This window comes from Crocodylus porosus, unplaced genomic scaffold, assembly GCF_001723895.1.
Source record: "Crocodylus porosus isolate Cpor-Errol unplaced genomic scaffold, CroPor_comp1, whole genome shotgun sequence".
In the NCBI taxonomy this organism is placed as follows: Eukaryota; Metazoa; Chordata; order Crocodylia; family Crocodylidae; genus Crocodylus; species Crocodylus porosus.
The window spans coordinates 31,000,791-31,020,726 of NW_017728943.1; the positions used below are offsets into that span (position 1 = coordinate 31,000,791).

At 43.4% G+C, this 19,936-nt stretch overlaps 1 long non-coding RNA gene across 1 annotated transcript; it reads right to left on the bottom strand.

Moving 5' to 3' along the window:
• Positions 1-1,387: 1,387 nt before the first annotated feature.
• On the bottom strand, positions 1,388-19,418 carry LOC109319506. The gene is made up of 3 exons (XR_002103524.1): positions 19,407-19,418; positions 18,244-18,252; positions 1,388-1,512 (listed from the first exon to the last, which is right to left on the bottom strand). It is a non-coding gene; the product is annotated as an uncharacterized LOC109319506 (long non-coding RNA).
• Between the last annotated feature and the right edge of the window lie 518 nt (positions 19,419-19,936).

Genomic DNA, 19,936 nt, shown 5'->3' on the forward strand with positions numbered 1-19,936 from the left:
CCCCGTACCACCCTGGTCTGCCCATGCACTAACTGCCTACAAGATCCCACTGCATGCCAGTGCAATCTGGTATGCAGGAACACATCTGCTGCGCAGAGCTCCCCAGGGGTCAAGAATTTTGGCAGCAGAGGAGCTGCAATTAACACTGCCATTGATCCCCCAACATCAAATTTACAGACCCTAGGAGAGCCCTGCAGGCTGGATGATATGGCTCCATGAGCCAGATCTGGCCTGTGGGCTGGGTGTTGAGCATCTCTGTTTTAGGCCATTTATACAAATACACATACTCCTACATAAAATGCTCCTCACCTTTGGAGGTCCACAAAGGTGGACCTGAGATACTAAGGTACTTGGTTTTTTATAGGCAGAAGGATTAAGACTCATTCCCTAATAATAAGGTAAAAGATCTTTAAATCCTCCCTGAATAATCACTTTATAAAACATGTGGAACATACAAAGCAAATAATGTTGCACTGTGGAATAGAGGCTCTATTGTTTGCAACACTGGGGGCTCTCTGACAGACAGTTTGCCAGCTGCCACAGGCATTTTTAACACCATGCCATTGAACCCTAATCTAATCTACTAGGTGTAATTGACAGGGTGTTAAATGTGCTGCTGGTAGCTGATCACCTAGGGCTTCTAGGGTTGTTAACATGAAGCTGAGCTGATGTTAGGAATAGCAGGAAGTTTTTAGAAAATGTCTCTACTGTTGACAGGGCTTTAAAATCTGAAACACAAAGCGGAACTCAGGAGGGTGTGAATCCACCTAGACCAAAGCTGAGGTTAAAAATGCATTTGAACACACATTTACCCAAATAACCTTGTCTGCCTTTGAACACTCCTGCTTCTAACACACAGAGCCTTTTACAAGATATATAAACAATTCAGGAATTCAGGCTGAATTCCTGAACAAGGGATAATTAAGAGTAAAAATACCAGGCTAAATTCTGGGAGTTATTTATAGCCAGAGGTGTTCTGGAACTACTGTGTCACTCTGGAAATTAGGGCATCTCTGTCTGGGTTCACTTATGTGGGCTGTTGCAGCTAGGCCATGGCTTCATCCCTTCCCATCTCCTTTCCAGGGCATGGGCGAACCAGGCAGCTGCGTGGGGCGCGGACAAAAAGGGTGCCAGAAAACAGTATTTTTTTTTGTCTGATCATCATTATTATTATTATCATCTCTGGCAAAGGAGGGCATGATACTAAAAGTTCACCCACGCCTGCCAGGAGCCTAGGTACGGTGCTGCTCCTTTCCTGCAGCTACTGCCAATGAAGGCACTAGCAGAAACTTGTGACTGTGCCCCACAACAGTAACTGAAGAGATGAAGGTAGATTCTTGTGCCTTCTGCATTGCAAAACAACAAAAAAGATTTTTTTTTACCTCCCTGCCTGCCATCTGACACCTCCAGGGAAGGAATTCTACCTGATCTACACATCAAAGAGCTACTCAGCACAGCTCAGAAAGAAACTCCCATGGACCCAGAGAGATACCCTTCCATCTTCAGCTCCCTCTGTGCGGAAATGAAGCTTATTTCCCTACCTATGGGGACTTTTTACCATCTTGTACCACCTATACCTTTCCCAGAGCCCGATGAAGGGACTTTGATCCTGAAAGCTTGCAGGAAATGACAATTTTCTTGCAATTTCCCAGTTGGTCTAATAAAAGGTATTGTTTTGGAACCAAGAGCTCTAGTTTTTTGTATGTCTTCTTGTCTCAGACCAACATGGCTAGCAAGTACACCTCTTCGCCATTCTTTACCTTTATACACAGAGGTGAGGTACACTCTGACTCCTGTATGTCTAGGAAGTCTTGAAATTCTACTGGTGGAGTCATTCCAAGATTTGTCATTCTCTTGGTCATTTCTAGCAATACTTTTCTTCTGAGTTCCAGTTCCTAACAGTTGCTGCTGAGCCCCCAGTTCAGCAAAATATTTGAGCATGTGCTTAACTGGAGCAGTGCAGAGTGGATTGTGTTAGTTGGGCAGGACATCAAGGTGGATGAGGCTGGGACACTAGTAGCAAACTAGTCCATGACAACTCCAGCCACTGCTACAACCAGGAGGGCCTCTAGGGCACCGAGGCAGACCCAGAGGACATGCCTACACCACCTTTGTGCTACAAACATGTCTAGCTCCATGAAGCATGTCTACTCACTGCTGCTCCAGCGCAGGAATCGAATCCCTGAAAGGAGGAAATGAAGCCACATTAGACCAGTGGTAAGCTTGTATCAATAAGCATTCCTAAAACAGAGTACCCAAGGGTGGTTCTGGGTATGTATGCAGCGCCCATCTAAGGCAGCTACATTTCCTCATTTCTGGGAGTTAGCATGCAAGGATCTGGCCTGAGCAAGTGGGCTTTCCTTGTTGGTAGTGCTTTTGGGTGCTTTTTAGACTGTACAGCCACTCTGTACCCTACTTCTGATCTTCTGACCCTACTTCTTCTGATCTCTTTCCATCTTCTCCTTTTTACTGGTGTTTTCCTTGGAGCCATTAAACCTGGTACCAATGCCTTAATTATTTTATCCCACCAACAAAGTGAATAGGTAGGTACTTACAGCTCAATTAAAAATCTCCCATGATCTGCTTTTAACCTCTGTAGAAAGACCAATTTAATCAATTATCCAGTCAAATAGCTGTTGAACTGCATGTTCAGGGCATATACATTTCTCCTCAGACATCCGTCTTGACATAGCTAAGGCACATAATGAAAGACACAGAATTACCTGTTTGTGTCTTATTTTCAGGTGTGTACTTTGATTTGGGATAAAAATATGTTCAAGTAAATTCTGAATGGGTTTCAAAAATGACTTCTCGCCTGCCTCCCAAGCCGGTCTTTTTTTCTTAAGAAGGTTTTAAATCATGTACCTTTACCACTGTTTTCATGAAATACTCAAATGGAAGGTGTTTAAATGGAAATTCTCTCTGGAACCTATTATTTTTTGCAAAGCACTTAAGTATGTGCTTAAAGGTGCCTGTAGACCTGTACCACTTATGCTCCGACAGCATGTCGGAGCAGACCCGATTAATCGAATCTGCTGAAGTGTGCTAATTAGCATGCTCTAGCAGCCTTGGTGCTTCTTATGTTCAGTGTCCCTGCATCTCAAAACGGCGGTGGGGGCAGTTTAACTAAAGCTTGTCCCAAGAGCTGTTCTAATTAAAGTGTCCTCATCCCCATCCCTGGAGCACATGTAAAGACGCAGTAACTGTTCTGTTGTTTATGGACTGCTTAAACTTAGTGATATGCACAAATGCTTTACTTAGTCAGAACTATAGTCTGCAGAGGCATCAGAGAATGAAAATCTACAAAACAGTCATTCTTGATTCACCTCAGAGCCTATCCAAGAATTGTCTGTTTCACTCAATTTATTGAGTTATGTATTAAGCCTATTTATGAAATGTGCTTCTCAATGTCTTTTTTGTTTCATTTGTAAGAAATTCAGAATATCTGTCCCATGCTAACTCCAAACCTGCATTTGTTCTAACACAGGGCTTTATTTTGAAAATTCAGGAATTTTCTTTGAATGAAGTTTCTATTTTGATTGAAATGCACATGTAGTCTTTCTGTCCTGGATACGAAATTTAGGCCCCATTGTCCTCTACCAGTTCAGGCTTCCTGAATGGATGGCACAATGCTTAATAATGAAGGGTGGTGATGGAGGGGGATGAGTACCAGTCCAAAGCACTGATTTTTGTCACTTTAAGACCTGAGCCAAGCAGCCAGCAGGTGCCTGATTGCGGCAGCCATTTTAGATCTCTGGCTGCCCACATAAACAGGGCAGTTTGCTGCTGGCAGGCCAGGAAGCAACACTGCCTGGCTGCAAGGCTTCTTGTATCATTCTGGAAGTAAGGGCATGAGCTGTAGGGGATGGTGCAGGAGGCTCCTGGTCCTGGGCATGACCTAACAGTGCACCTTGCCAGGAGTGGGTGGCTTGGTGGGGCTCTCAGTGGTGTGGGAGCCCCCAGGAAATGCCAGGCCAGTTACCACCCCGGTGAAAGGCAAGTAGGAGCGCCTTAACCCCAGCTCTCACAACTGGGTGGGTTACCTGCTAGTAGGGTTCAGAAGGCAGACCCAGGAGTGAGAGTGGGGCTTTAGTCTCAGAAACCTGTCTTGAAATCCCCTGACTGGTCAATGCTGGGATCAGAACCGGAAGGGTCAAAGAGCCAGGGGCCCACCATTAGGGACACCCAGATCTGAGGGCCTGGGTTTCTGACTGGCCTGGAGGTGAGGCCAGGGCCAGTGTAGCCGAAGGTCCCAGGAGGACCACACCCATATGGGGGAACAGATCAGGGAGACAGGCAGCCTAGAATGAAGGTGAAGTAGGCCGGCTGAGTGGAGGGATCCAGGGGGGGTCCAGACTGGAGGATTCTGGGGCCCAGGCTGAGGCCGGGGACATTAACATCTGCAGATGCCATCTGTGAGGCTTGGGCTGCGGTGTAGGGGAGGAACGGACCCACAGATAACGCCCGCTGGCATCGGGGCAAGAAATGGGCAGCCTCCCTCCTAATTAAGATCCATTAATTAGATAACAACAAAGTGTGGAAGGCACAAAGGCAGGCGGTTGGCCCAAAACAGGTGAGCAGGGCATCAGTATATCAGCCCCAGAGAAGGTCCCCTGGTGCCGCCACTGTCACTACCAGTGGTCCAGAAGCTGCTGTTGCTTCTGGTTGTTACTTTCCCCACGAGTAGTCAATGATCAAAGCAAATGGCAGTGGAAGACATGATGCAGTTTTGCAACTGTTTTATGTAGTCACTGTCTCTGTCTACATATTTAGCATGATCATATAGGTCTTGATGACTCTGGAAGTGTTTTTTCCTGATATCCCATTGTATGTATTTCCCACCAGAAAAATCATTCCAATGGAAAAATCCTGGCCAAACTCATAATAAGAGCCCAGTGCAATGGAGCATCAGACCCACTATTGTGGTTTTATCTCTGAAGTGTTAGAATGATTACAATAGTGTCATTTCTCCCAGCTTCTCTCTGACATGTCTACAAAGTCTAGATTTAAATGCTTGTAGGTGTTTAGCTTCTACTAATTTCATTGAGTTGGGTACCCAAATATTTGTAAAAATTCTGTCCCAAATTTATTTGGAACTAGGATCATCTCCTGCCATTTGCATAAAGGACCTGGTGCAATGAAGCTACAATTTCATTTAGGGCTTCAAATAATCATAGAAGAAGAAATATCTCACAGTATTCAGCAGACTTCCATATATAATATAACCATTGCTTAAGAAACTCAAATGCACTTTCTTCAGAAAGCTAAGCTTTCTAAATGACATTTTTCCAGAACATTAGAACAATGCAAAATCCAAAGCAACAGAATTGTCCCGGAAGAATTAAAGAGGAAACTTAGGAGCAGCAGCTTTGGATTCATGCCATGTCTCTGCATGTTGCAGAGATGGAGGAGCAAAGAGAACCTGTCCCTCCAGCTGAGGTTTACAAAAAATAAGACTCTCTTTAAAAAATATTGTTACATTAAAATTCCCCTAAGAAGGCCAAAGGCAGCTGTTTTCTTAAGGCAAGGAAGTCAGGAAAAGGCAAGGCATGTAAAAACATCAGATAACTCTGGGAAAAACTTGGCTAACCTATTTCTCCCCCGTCTGAAACAGCTAATTTAGAAACATTTGCAGAGTTCTGCTTAGTAGAGGAACACTGAGCCAACCAATGAAAAGTGACACCCACCCTTTAGGCAGGACTGCTTCTCTTGATTGATTTTGGTGATAACTTTATAGTTCCCATTCCACACCCAGTGGGAGTGCTTCTCTGTGTAGCTGGGTGGTGCTGAGGCCTGTAAAGAGGCAAATGTTTTAGTAAGGCTCTGCACCTGCCACTTCATGACAAGATGCCCAGATTTTCAAAAGGGACTCTCATGAAAATGCTTCCCCTTAAAAAAAAATAAAGAAGTACCTCATGTTTCAGAATCTGTTTTCTCAAAAAGGGGAAGGAAAGAAAAGAAGGTGGGGAAAATGGGGAATCCAGTCATATTTTTGTCCCTTGATATAAAATTCTCTGCATCCATCACTTAGGGTTATGGGGGATAACATAGTTCTATCAAATGGCACTTGAGCAGCTAGAAACTTTCATTCTTGTTTCTAGCCTCTCACCTGACATTGCATTATTCTGAGAGTATAGCATGGAGGTCATCTTGTACAGTCTGAAAAGGAGATATGGGGTGTTTTCTCTGAGTTGTATAGTTTGGTGGGGGGAGGAGAATAGCAGGGGGTAAGAGAGGTTTAAAATTCTGTGATATGGTATAATTTGGCCCATTCTCAATGGAAAGAAAAACTGACCTTTGGAAGTATTTAACATTCTCCCTGATGGGGATGATGGAGTTGTGCATGGGGAAGGGCAAACCTGATTGTAGACCAAGACGTTACTTCTCTCCAGCAGTATGATAGGATTTTAAATGGGGTACCAAGTGGTCCTTCTTCTCTGGACAGAGTGAGCTTGCTGCCCAAGTAACAACATGGGGTAGAACTCAAAAGGGTCCTATTACTAAAATCCATTGTCACCCACGAAATGGAGTCCTTCCCAAAATGCAGTGGTATACCAAGGGTCCTCGGTGCCTGGTGGTCAATGCCTGCATTTATACCCCACCCCCAGGATGATTCACACATGGAGTGGGGCCCGAGGCAAATCAGCTTGTGCAGGGCCCTGCCCCCCGTTCTGCAGCACTTCCGCAGGGGACTTACCACCATGGCACACTGGCTGCAGAGGAGGTGCGCCAGCCAGAATGGCCGAAGATCATCACAACCTGTCAAGCAGGACAATGGGTGAAACACAAAATGCAGGAGGTGCCCCGTCCTCTCCGGCCAGTGCCTCCCCTCAGGCTGGCACCCTGCTCCCCCCAGTGCGCCACTGCCAGAATGCAGTAGAAACCAGTTTTGCAGCATTGGGATTATTTGTTAACAAATAAAGCTTATTTATTTCATGATATCAAAATGTAAATAAAATTCAGATCCGGTGTGGAGATATGATGGCCGCTGTCATCTTGTGGTGTATAGCTCAGCAAGTATGGAAAACTCATAGTCAATAGAGCAATTCCATTTTCGGTAAATATGCTGAATTGAAGGTAAACCGGTGCTAGCATGTGGTGTAGACACTTTTGTTAGGGGCTTAATTGAATCATGCCAAGCTATTCCTAAATAAAACTGAGATCAAAATACCCAGGGGTTATTTGTAACCAATGGATGGCCAAATCTTGTTCATATCATAAAAACAGAATTATGTGGGTTGACTAGTAATGTTGTGATGGGGTTCTGTGATCACTTGATAGCCAGATGCATCAAGGCACATAGCCTTCCTACCTTGCACATATGAGAATGCACTAGATCTTTGTAGTTGAAATAGTGCCCTCCTTTCTTCTCCCCCTCCATCCTAAGTACCCCCCTTGCAACCACCTGTAGCAAAACTGCACTGATCACACATAGTATTAGATCCGGTGTGCCTACAGAAGGTGCCTTGTTATACTGTGTGCCTACGGAAGCTGTTTTACTTGTTATTTCAAAGAGCTGACATTTGCATATATACTTGGCTAAATCCCATGCCCAGTTTTGCAGCTCCCAGAGCATCCTCTTCCCCAGTGAAATCAAAGGCAAGCAACTAAGCAGCACAAAAATATACAGGACTCTCAGTAAATTTTAGATATTGCAGTTTCAACTGACTACCACAAGGTGGCAAGGATGTGATGCTTTCTCCCTTACTGCAAGCCCATAGCCCATGGCCTGTTTAAAATCCTATTGCTTCCCTTACGCTTAGCTAAAAACACACGAAACCGGGAGCTATCAGAAAATCATTGTCCCTCTCTCTGAGAGCATCCTGCAGACAGCTCAAAGGAAGGCTAATTATATCCTTACTTCAGCATCTGATTCATATAAGAATAAAAAAAAGCTTTTAGCATTCCTCTGTGAGGAACTCAGGCTGCCATGAGAGCTTCTCCAGTCCCATGTGGAGTATCTGACTGCCATCTTTTATCTGTTACTGTTGCTTGCTCTATCTGCATTTGCTTGTGCACGTCACCACTAAGCACTGCAACAGCTAAGCAGCCATCAACCTTTTCACTTCAATTTGGAGGGGTCACATTGCAGTGTAGGAGATGGGGGTGGACAGTCCCTTTCTTCTCCCTAGAGAAGAATGAAGCCCAGGAGTAATTTATTTTTGTAACTTAAAAAAAAGATTTCTCCTGCCTCTCATAGAAAAGAACATTGCAGAAATAAATGTACCAGGTCCTGGTTCTTCAGAGTGGAGTTATAGCCTTGAATTTGCTGAAGCAAATGTAAGACATAAGACAATTTCTAACCCCCTCATTCCAATATGTTCCCATGCTTATCTTTTTCTGTTAAGTGCCCAATGTTCTTACCATTTTATTTTTATGATACTTGATCTGGCATTCTTCAGCCTACCATGGTTCTCTTCCAAAGTATATGGAAGTCACTGAGGGTTCAAGGTTTTCCACTGAATTTCCACTGAAAAATGTTCAGCCAGCAATAACAGTACAAACATAAATTATGTTAGTTCATTGTTAGTAATTAACTTATTATTTTATCGACTGGGTCTGAACGGATCATTCACTGAGTTAGTTTGCCTATTTCAAGATGCCATTAACAATTTTGTTTTTTGCATGAAGTAATGAGGTTAGGTAACATTATCCCTGTTCCACACCAGGAAGTGACATGAAAAATTGCTGACATACAAATTCAACCTTGCATACATCACTTTGCACAAGGCCTGTGACTCTTTAAATAGTAACTAGGCCACTAAGAACAGGATGGGATTTATAAAGAAAATATAGATTACACCCCAGAGAAGAACACAGCAGATATGAAGAGAACAATTTCATCGTGTGTGTTTGCTACACAGAATTCCACTTTATAAGCCCAAGGCAGTGTGGCTAGGGACAGAAGTTACACATAAACTGGTTTAAGTGATCAGAAACTGGTTTAAACCTGGAACAGAACAGAAGTTCAGTGCACATAAACCAGTTTCAAAATGGCTTAACTGGTTTTAGATAAACCTGATTGAATGTAGTATCAGACTTAACTGATTTAGGTCAAACCAGTTTATGGAACTTCTCTCCTAGACCCCCTCCTGGTTCAAATTAAATCAGTTCCCTAGCATCCTAGCATTTTACAGCCCTGGGCTGTGTGCTGTCTGCTCCAGAGAGCAGGGCTGGCTCTGCTCCCTAGCTGGAGCAGTGAGGGCTGGCTCGCGGGCCTCATTGGCTGGCTCACTGCCCCTCCCCTTCCCCTCAAGGAAACCCCTGGTGGGGCATGGGGCCAGGGAGGGGCGTTAAACTTCCCTTTCCCTCAGTATGGAGCTGCCCTGCCCTACTTACTTAGTGCTTGCTGTGACTGTATACTAAAAATCCCAGAGGCACCTGGAAGCAGGAAGAGGAAGTGATGAGCAAGCAACCCTGCAGAGTCCTGCTGCGAGTCTGGCCTGAAAATCATAGAGACCTCGAGGGAAGCAGGAAGAGGATGCAAACATATAGCCCATGCTAGCTATGTGCCAGAGAGCTGTGCTATAGCACCTGCCAGCTTTTCCCTTGAGCCACTGTAGGCATGCGGCTGCATTTTCTGAATCAAAAGTGAATGTCTGTTTATTTGCTTATTGGGTCAATCTTTACAAATTAGACTATCCTGCAAAGACTGAATCAATTCATCCCTGGGCTTTTTAACTGTCTGTACTTAGCCCATGTATTGTAGTCGAGCACTTCTGCTTTCTTTAGCTTAGCCGTGCTTTCTTCTGACTCCATAGATGTGTTTTTATATTTAAAGTTGAGCCTCACTATTTCAATATGAGTAAGGAATCATTTGTAGTAAGGTGACATTTCACAACCTTGCTGCTACATGGAAAATTATATTGAGGCCAAATCTAGTAGACCATGTCAGCCATAGTACCTAAAGCTTGCATAACATAGGCCATTTTAAACAATGGAAAGTATGGTACCTTGTAGCCTTAAGAGTTTATTCAAATGAAATAGTCAAATAATCTCTGAAATTCCAAGTGGGGTTGGTGACTTGTGTGCTTAAAAAAAAATACTTTTTTCACACAAAACATAAAATAGACAGTGAAGCTCAGTGCTACAGAAAGTTATTGAGGCCAAAACCTTCATAAGATTCAAGGAATGTTTGGACATCAGACATTTATATGGTTGACAAGAATGTCCAGAACAGAGTTGTGCAAGTAGATTTTTTGGTTTGCTAGCAAAAGTTGAAGATAGTTGTTTCAGACAGAATTACATGTTAGTGTCTTTGAGTTGGGGAAAGGGAGGGCTTTTACCATTTTTTAAACTAAATATAGGTACATTTCAAAATGGAATATTTTTCACTGTAAAACAGTAAAAAATGCTTCATTTCAAGAAAGCCAAAATTATATATTTTAATTTTTTTTCACTGGAAAAAAAATTCCATGCAAGCTTGCAGATTATTTCTAGCAACCCAAACCTGTATTTTTTCAGGAAATAGGATTAATTTTACCTTTGGCTTCAATCCAGCCTTGAAATAGCTAAGACAAAAATAAAAGAAATAAAAAAAGATGTTTTAGAAGGAATATTTAACTGTACACATTAGTAATTAATGTACTTACCAACTATTGGGAGCTAGGATACAATGGGATACATGTGATGTAGGAATTGCTGTAGCATTTCTTTCACCTTCTTTTGAGGTATCTAGTGCTGTGTACTGTCAGGTTGAAGACACTGGACCAGGCAGACCTTGGATCTGATCCTGTAGGTCCCATTTAGTGGCCTCCTTTGTAGTCTAATCATGTGTCGCTCGGTTTTTTCACTCAAGTTTTGGAGGCCCTGCCAGGTTTTTGACCACAGCTCTCAAGAAAGCACAAAGGTTGAATTCAGTGTTAGGAAGATGATAATGAACTTCATATTAGGCATCTGACAGACAGAAAAGAAACTTATATTCACTCAGCTGTGACCTCTGGCACATGCAGGCATGGGCTTCAGATTCACGTAGGGCCTTATTGGTAAATTCCTATTAAATTTCTGTAACATGGAATAGTTTATCATACCTCAGCAGGAGTTGTCAGGCCTTTGTCTCAAGTTACAGTTATGAAGGACCCACGGATACACTTCCAATTCTCCTTACCCAATACCAGTGACCTTTTCAAGGGAAAATCATGGGCATGTGAAATCTTCCAGCTCTCAGGATGGGTTTTGATTGGTTTTGAGAGTCAAATCCTCTGATTTACCATAGTTTGTTGCTATTTACATTTGAATCTCAAAAAACCAGGGGATCAGCTCCCATTAGCACACAGGAGGAATATTACCTGCTCCCCTTCAGCATCCAAATTGCAGCCATTTGCATTCAGACCTAGATAAAGGCAGTGACCAGTGTCAGAGCTCTGTGTTTTCTGTGTGATCTGTTACTCAGACCAATTGATTTGTCCCTTTGAACCAGTGTTAAGTTATCATCAAATGCCTCCTTTATCTGGTTCCCACAGGTTGTCCTGCCAAATTGTCTACGGTACTGGAAAGCACATGTACAAAAGTAACTGGAAAGCAGACCCCACAGGAACAAAAGGATGAGAGGTTCCACTCTTCCAGCAAATGGAGAAGAGTGAGAGTGATACAGAAAAGCAGGAACACACGCACAGCCAAGCCAAAATCCCATTTTCACGGGAAGACTTTTCACTAGAGGACAGAGATAGACTAGGCTAGGGAAAAGCAGAGCCAGCAGTGTGGTTTGCTTATTGCCATGTGACATATGCTTCTCTCTTTCTCTCACTCCCTTCACCCATTTCACATGTCAGATTTTTGCCAGCACCTGTACAGTTGAGAATTCCCTTTGTAAGCTCAGTGACCTGGACAGACAGGCAGCTGAGATGTGTGCTTTTATTTCCACATCACAGGTTGTCAATTTGACAGAGATAGCCTTGCAGAGTTGAGAAAGATATGCCATTTTAACTAAAAACTATTTCATTTTACATGATATATATTGGACTGAGAGGAGCTATTTTGCCTTTTACTTTGACAGTGTACATAGACAACTGCTACATTTTTACACTGCAAAAGCTGTGTTAAAATAAACAAGGGTCAGATACAAACCCACACTGCTAATGACATTTGCCTTTAAATAGTCTGTCTACTCTTTTTGGTTACATAAGGACCAGAGAAGCATCTGTAACAGCAGACTTCTGTTTTTTCCATCTACAAAATACCAGAGAAATGGGCAAAAAAGAGAGAGATTTTTCATGAAATCTTAGAAAATAAAAACATACGTTTTAGTCAAGATTGTGTTGCTGAGTTTCAGCCTACAGCTTCTGAAGCTAAGAAATAGAGCGCTTGCTATATGGATTATAGTGAGAGTGTTGACAGACCCTCAGTTTTAGCCACTGATATTCACTATGTACAGGAAACATTAACACACAGAAGCAATTCCAATTACACAAACTATTTCATAAGCAATTTTCCTTTGTATTTTTAAAGGAAGGAATATGAGATTGTAAGGGCCAACCTCTATTGCAATGAACTTCATTTACCCATTTATACCTCTGCAAATGGAATGCTAATTTGGTATGCTATCAGCTCAGAAAGGTCTTGCCTTACACCCATGTTGCACTGCTGTGAATGGCAATCCCCCTGACAAAGTGTACATTACTATTGTATCCAATCCACAAAGTGTAACAGCTGTCTTGTTTGTTCAAACCATAAGTGCCCATGTCTTTAGCTCTGAAGGCTTCCCGGTTCAAGCTGCGATGACAGCTGTTGTACAAGGCCATGACCAATTTTTGTTGACTGGGTAGGAGCATAAGCATTCTGATGGCAGTGGGATGGTACCCATTTAGTTCAGTCTTATGATACTTTTGAAAGGTGCTTTCTAGTTATGGAAACCAATGTTCTCAATTTCCTGATGGACAGGTGGCAGTCATATTAGCTTCCTTCTTGCTGTCCCACTCTGAAGAACAAAAGGAGTCTTGGGGACCAATCACCCATTTTTCTCTCTGCTGAGACTTACTTATGGATACCACCTAGCTGTAGTCACAAGAGACCTTTACCCCATCCCTTAAATAACCCTGTGTTACAGAAGGCAGGCATTGGTACTAGCTGACTTCAGAATAGTGTTTGATGTGCAATTTCAAATAATTCCTGTATTTTCTGTCATGAAGTTTGACAGTATTAAATGCAATTCGTCTAGACAGGCATTTAAACTGTCATTTCTCTGCTGTAACAAGAGAGCACACCACTGTATCAAGCACCTCTATATGCTATATGGAATGCTCCCCTTACAAAATGATCCTAGGTGCTATTATAGCCTATAAGGGAGTGGTGTTCTTACCCATGCAAATGAATATTTTAAGGAGGGTTGTGGAGAAGCAAAGCCTTTGAGGTTAGACAGCAGGAAGGGAGGCAAAGGATCTGGGTTACACCCTTAATTCTGCTATCGACTTCCCACATGACCCTGGATAAGTAACTTACCATAATAGAAGCATAGATTCCCACGTATTAAGGGGAAAGCAACATTCAGATTCCTCGAGGAGGCATTGCAAGGCTTAATTAGTGTTTGGAAACAGATCCTCTGTTGGTAGGCACAGTAGAAGTGCAAACTATTAGCAGGGTAAACATTACAGACTTTTTAATATGCTTCTATTCACTCGTACATGGTGCCAGATCAAAAACTGTGAGGACCAAGCCCCCATTTTACATGGAAAATGGATGGCTACTTCCTGAGCAACAGCACCTACTCCTCAGTGATTTCTTAAAATTATTTGGGGCTTATACGGGCTATTGCTCTATAACCATGGCCTTGTGTTTAGGCACTACAGATGCACAAGATGAGCCCAGCCTCAGAAAGCTTACAGCATAAGAAGAGTTAAATGTATCAACCCTTCATGTAGAGAAACCACCTGTAAAACCAGGAGAGTGTTTGGCTTCTTAGTCAGCCCCTTCACTGAGACTTGACCACAAAAATTTCTGCTATGGAGGTGGGTCTCCTATTTTGAAAGGTATTTATATGACCACTGTTACTGTGTTTTTTTTATTTCTTAGACTTATTCCATTCTATCCAAAAGGCTCAGACCTGCTTACAATAAACAACCACCCTCAAACAACACCCCAAAACCCCCAGCACTCCAAGGCCCTTCAACCAGTGCCTCTCTACCCAAACCCCAACACAAGCAAGCCCTTCCACCAGTCCTAACCATACCTCCCAGCTGTCACTGATACCCAATTACAAGAATCCTTTTCCTACCCTATCCCCACTCCCCTCCTGCATACCCTCACTACCTCACATCATCCCTAGGAAAGATTCCCCACCCTTCCCTTCAAGGCCACATTTCCTCTCCTCCAGATAAGGTGAAGTAATTCCCTTCCTCTCCAACCCCCGCCCCCCAAAAACAAGCAAACACACAAAAAAAACTTAAGTCCTTCCCTCTGCTCCCCACAGCCAGAACAAAAATCCCCAAAGAACTTCCCCACTCGCAAAAAAGGACTGACCTTGCCAAGGGGCAATGCCAAAGGATACCCCTTGGCATCGCTCATGAGCAACACGTGCCCATAGAAACCTGCTGGCATGTAGGGCCTGCAATCTGGCAGGGCTCTTCTCCCTCCTTTAGGTGACTTCAATGGTGCTGAGGCTGGGTCCCTGCCCTCCCCCAGAGTGACAGAGGAATGGCGGTGGCTCATCAGTCCAGGGAGGCCTGCTGGCTTTGGGACCTGAGATGCTCACCCTCTGTGGTTCCCTATTCCACAGAATGTAAATGCTCCATCAAAAGGTAAGGGCTAATATCCCTATTTTATAGATGAGGAAACTGGGGGATGGAGTTTACCATATTTGTTCAAGCTTGTGCAGAGAGTGAGTCTCTGGGGGCTTAATGCGCAGAAGACTAATTCACAGGCAAAAACCATGCTAATGCACTAATGCGCAGTAGATTTAGTGTAATATGTATTAATGGTCTAAAAAAGCGTTCATCTGCACTAATGCACAGTAGCGCTAATTATGGTGCATTGTTAGTACCTGTCATTGGACTTGTGGATGCACCTTGATAGAATGAGACAAATCAGGGCTGCATGCAGGCTAATTTGCTCTCACCTGGCTCTGATTACTAGAGTATCCTGCTGGTCCCGATTATATACCTGCCTGAATGTAAGTAGCAGACTTCTCAGTATTTTCAGGCTGCTCAACACACCTTAGATGCCTCTATAGCTCCTAGCTGAGTCAACGTCTAGTTCCTAGTCTGGCTCCTGGCTTCTGCCCTTGCTTGTCTCCTGAATTTCTAGTGCACTGATGCTCAATCAGGGTTTCCCAGAACCCTGGGGCGCCATGACATTTTTTTCAAGGGTGCCATGGGGTAAATGCCACACAATGATAGCACTGTTAGGTATGCAAATATGAGTCACAAGATAAGCCCAGAGATTTCAAATACAAATTCAAAGTGTTAAAAACAATCAGGCCTGTTATGGTCTGAGTTCTCTGCAACAGAATAAGTGCTCTATTATTGTTCTGTGTGTTAACTCTGAAAATAGGATTGAGTCCTCCATTCTTTAAATATCCATAATCCCTATTGAAGTCAATAGGAATATTTCATACACATGGAACATAGAAGTAGGCTTACATGGATAACTTTTAATGTCTACTCTGATGAAAAGGTTGACAGCTACTGCTCTAGTGTCAAACCCTGACCATCAACCCTCACCAGCCCTGACATAGAACAGTTTTGTGTTGAAAGTACATGCTTATTAAAAAAGAAAACCATCCAGTCCCTTCCCCTTGGGCCACCAAACAGTTCTCTCTTGATTATCATTGTTGTTTTACCAAACATGTATATAGCGGTAGCACCTGGAAGCCAAGTAGGTGCTATACACTCGTATACGAAGATTACCCATAGATTCCAATTAAATAGAAAAGACATGACATGTAAGTGGAAAAAAATTTGATCCAGGGCAGGAAAGGTGATTACAAGTTTAGTAGTCAATGCCACTCCTAGGAAAGACCTATGCAGCTTCCCTAGAACTCCTGGAGTGTCACCCCCTGGTACATCCTGCCTTTCTTGTTCACCCCATGTGCCAAATCTGGAGATAAGGTGGTGAAAGCTGCTCTGAGGGCACTTCCCTCCACTAGTACCCTGGAGACTTGCCTCTAACATAGTCAGACTGACTTCACTATGTCATTTCCAGGCTTGGCACATGCAGAGTAGGAACAGGTGGACAAAGTGAGACACAGCAGTGGTACCCTTCTGCCCCCCTCCCAAATGTGGGGTATAAACAGAGCCACAGTCAGTCAGGAGCAGCAATTATAACTAAAGCTAAGCTGGAAATAGTTTTCTTGTCCCCCAAAAATGTTAAATTACAAAAGTTTTTCATCTTCCACATGAGGACAAATCTGAGACCTATTAGAATGACCTGGTTCAGAGCAGAAACTTGAACCTGGATCTCCAACCCCCTAGCCAGGGGCTCTTATGGCCTGTGACTGCCAGGTTCAACAACTGAAGCTATTTTATTTCATGTAATGAGCTAACTAGTCATTGTACTTACTCCTTTCATAGCATGGGGGTCAGGATGGTGCCCTGCAGGGAACTGCACCTGGAACTCCCATGGGAGTGTCATAACCAAGAGGCTATAGAGCGTTTCTCCCACCATAATATGCACCTAAGAAACCTACTGGTGTTCAGAGGATGGTGTTATCTAAGGGTCCTTACTGGGTTTAATCACCACAGTTTTAATCACACAAGCTGGCATCAGATTGTAGTTTGTTCCATGTATCCAAGCAGAGGTGCTCTTTGAGGAGTGGCTCAAAGGTGCTGGTCAAAACTGGTGGAACTGAAAAAGTACATTTTCTTCAGTTTTCCCTTGATACAAGCAGCCTGGACCACCTGCATTTCTCCACAATATATGCCTTATGCTATTCTACTCCTGTCTTCTCAAACAAGCTAGTTAAATTGGTTTTGGCTTCTTCATTTTAAAACGTATGCCTTGACTAGTACGGCATGCTCCTGTTATCACATTAGCTGAGAGCTCCCTGTGCTCTGTTTTACTGCCGGTAGGTTTCAGATCCTGCTTTGTTTGTGTGAAGGTCCAGAGGCCCATATGGTGCCCACAGTGCAAAATTTACACAAGCATGCTCCGAAGTGCTTGGCTGTTTCTGGATGTTAAGCCTGCCCTGTTCTTTTCTCTGAAGCATCTCACTACTGTCACTGTTTAGCACTTCATGTGCTGCAACTATAGGGCTAGGGACAAACATTACACAAACTGATTTAAGTGATCAGAAACTGGTTTAAACCTGTAACAGAACAGACATTGTGTGCATAAACCAGTTTGAAAATGGCTGAAATAGGTTTGAGACAAACATGTTGAATGTAGTATAAGACTTAACTGATTTAGGTTAAACTGGTTTATGCAATGTTGGTCCCAGGCCCCTTCTTGGTTTAAGTTAGACCAGAGTCCCCCAGCATCCCAGATGTCTTGTAGCTCTGGATGGGGATCTCTGCTGAAGCAGAGCAGGGTTGGCCCCTCTCCTTCCTAGCCAGAGTGCTATCATTTGTTTGACTGGCTGAGGGACTGCAGAAGCTACCAGGCTTCTCCCTTCCCCTTCCTCCTTCCCCACTTGCTGCTCAAGCAGGGATCTCCCCTCCTGCTCCTCTTCCATAGCAGGGACCCCAGTGCTGGGACCCAGCATCTGGTAATGCTCCCTCCTCCCCATGCTAGCTAATGTTGAGAGGTGTTTGCCTGGGTCTCCAATTTCACTGGAATAAAGGCAGACAGCTAGTGGCTTGCAAATGCAAATGAACCCTGCAAATAAAAAGAGCTTGAGACTAATGGGAGAGTTGTTTTACTTTGTAGGGCCTGATGGGCTGATAAACTTTGTTCTGACAAACAACCTGCTGGGTGCAATCTGTCAGTCTTTGCAAAGTGGGGGGGAGGCAGAGAAAGGTGTTAGAAATGACCTGTGTTGCAGACAGTCTGAAGAAGCAGGGAGACAGAGATTGAAAACCTCAGTATCAACAGATGCAGGGTCTGGCAACACTCCCACCCCTTGAGCAGCCAGTGGGGAAAAGCCTGGGACTGCAGGCAGGGTTTGGGTTTACACCCCTCCCTAATTAGTGTCCTGCCAGGGCCTGGCCTTCCCCCCCACCCCCTCAGCTCAGTACTATGGAAGGGACGGGAGGGATGCTTTATCACCCCCAGCTTCTGACCTGAGCCACTACAGGCACGTGCCTGCATTTCTGGAATGAAAAGGGAATGTCTACCCACCTCCAAATCAGCTCAAGCTTTGCAGATTAGATTAACCTGCAAAGACTGAATTTTTTCAGGCTCAGGCTTTTGAATGTCTATCCCTAGACTAGGAGTCTGGCAGTTCCATCCAGATCATGCAGATTTTTTTCACATCACTGTAGCATAATTTGGCAGAATACATCTTTGAATGTGGCAACATCAGAGAGACATAGAAATATTTTTTACCCAATTTACAACATAAAATGAGGTATACCACAGGCGACACAAACTCAGGTATGCCACAGTAAGACTTGTATACATCTTGCTACATACAGTAACCTCATTGCCAGACTGCTCTGTAGCACTTTGTTTTTGCTGTTGGAAGGCTTTGTTACACAATAACGTAAACTGAAAATTAAATCACAATGATCAGTCTGAGCCCTAATAGCACAGGAAGGGATAGGATACATCTGAGAATTATAGAGACATTGTCATCTTCTCTTAGCTTTTAGGTGTCCCAGACTCACCACACCTACTCCATGTACCTGGAAAACAATGTAATTGTGTAAAATGCTGGTGATGCTGAAGCAGGGGCGAAACATTATGTGCTTTGTCAAATCTGTCAGCATACAAGTGGCCATACCATGCAATTGGGTTAAGTGCTCTAATCAGCAAACCTTCCCATAAAGAGTAGAATTGAGGTTTCTAGCCTGTGGGAATGCCCCAGTGCTGCAAGCATATACATCCTTTGTTTGCTAGTTGCAAGGCCCAGCAAAGCAAGCAGGACCCTGTCCCATAGACTTTATAGACAAATTTTCCCTTTTGCCCTGCCTCCCAAATAATATTCAATCTATTTCCTTCTGTAGGCTGAGAGTATTGAAATAAAAAAGCAAGAGAAAGTTGCACAGATGTCTGTTCAACAGTTTAAATAAGCATGAATATAATATTAACAAAGCCATGGAAGTCACTGGGCTTCTTTATGCTAAAAAACCTGATCCAAGTCCACTGAAATCTTCATTGCTCTCTGTGGGCTTTGAATCAGAGCCTGAAAATTTTACTAAATTCAAACCATAGTAGTAATGTCTAGCTCTTCTCCAGCTCTTTTTACCAGTAGACTTTACAGCACTTCACCAAGGAATTAAAGTTTTTTTTCTATTTTACACTTGGGAATAACCAAGGCACAGAAAAGTGAAGTGCCTTGCTAAAGGCCACCTGTAAGGCTAAACTAAAAATAGAACCAAAGGGCATTTTTAAAGGTGCCCTGAGGTGGGGGCATTTTTAATTAGAGTGTCTCCTGGGAGCCGCTCTAATTAAAATGCCTGCAGTGTCTTGTGTATTCAGTGTCCCATGTTTCAAAATGGCAGTGCATGCTTTAAGTAAACCTTTTTTGACTAACCCCCATCACCATTTTGACATGCATGGGCAGTGAATACGAGACACTGCAGCACACTGGAGCTAACCAGAATGCTCCAGTGCACATGTATAGGTGCCCATAGGCACTAAACTCCCAGTTCATGATGTCAGAGACCATCTGTCCCTCCTGTATTTAGAACATATTTCCAATGCTTTTGTGCTGTGCTGAAAACCAGACTGTAGCTAAATAAAATAAGTGAAACTAGCATGTTTGCCAGAATACCATGTGTGTTCATGGTTAACCTATGATAAGTGTTTCTATCCAAATCTGAGATGACCATAGAAATTGACTCATTTGGTGATCTGTTACAAACTTGAAACTTAGACATACAGCCACAAAGTATGTTTCATTCAA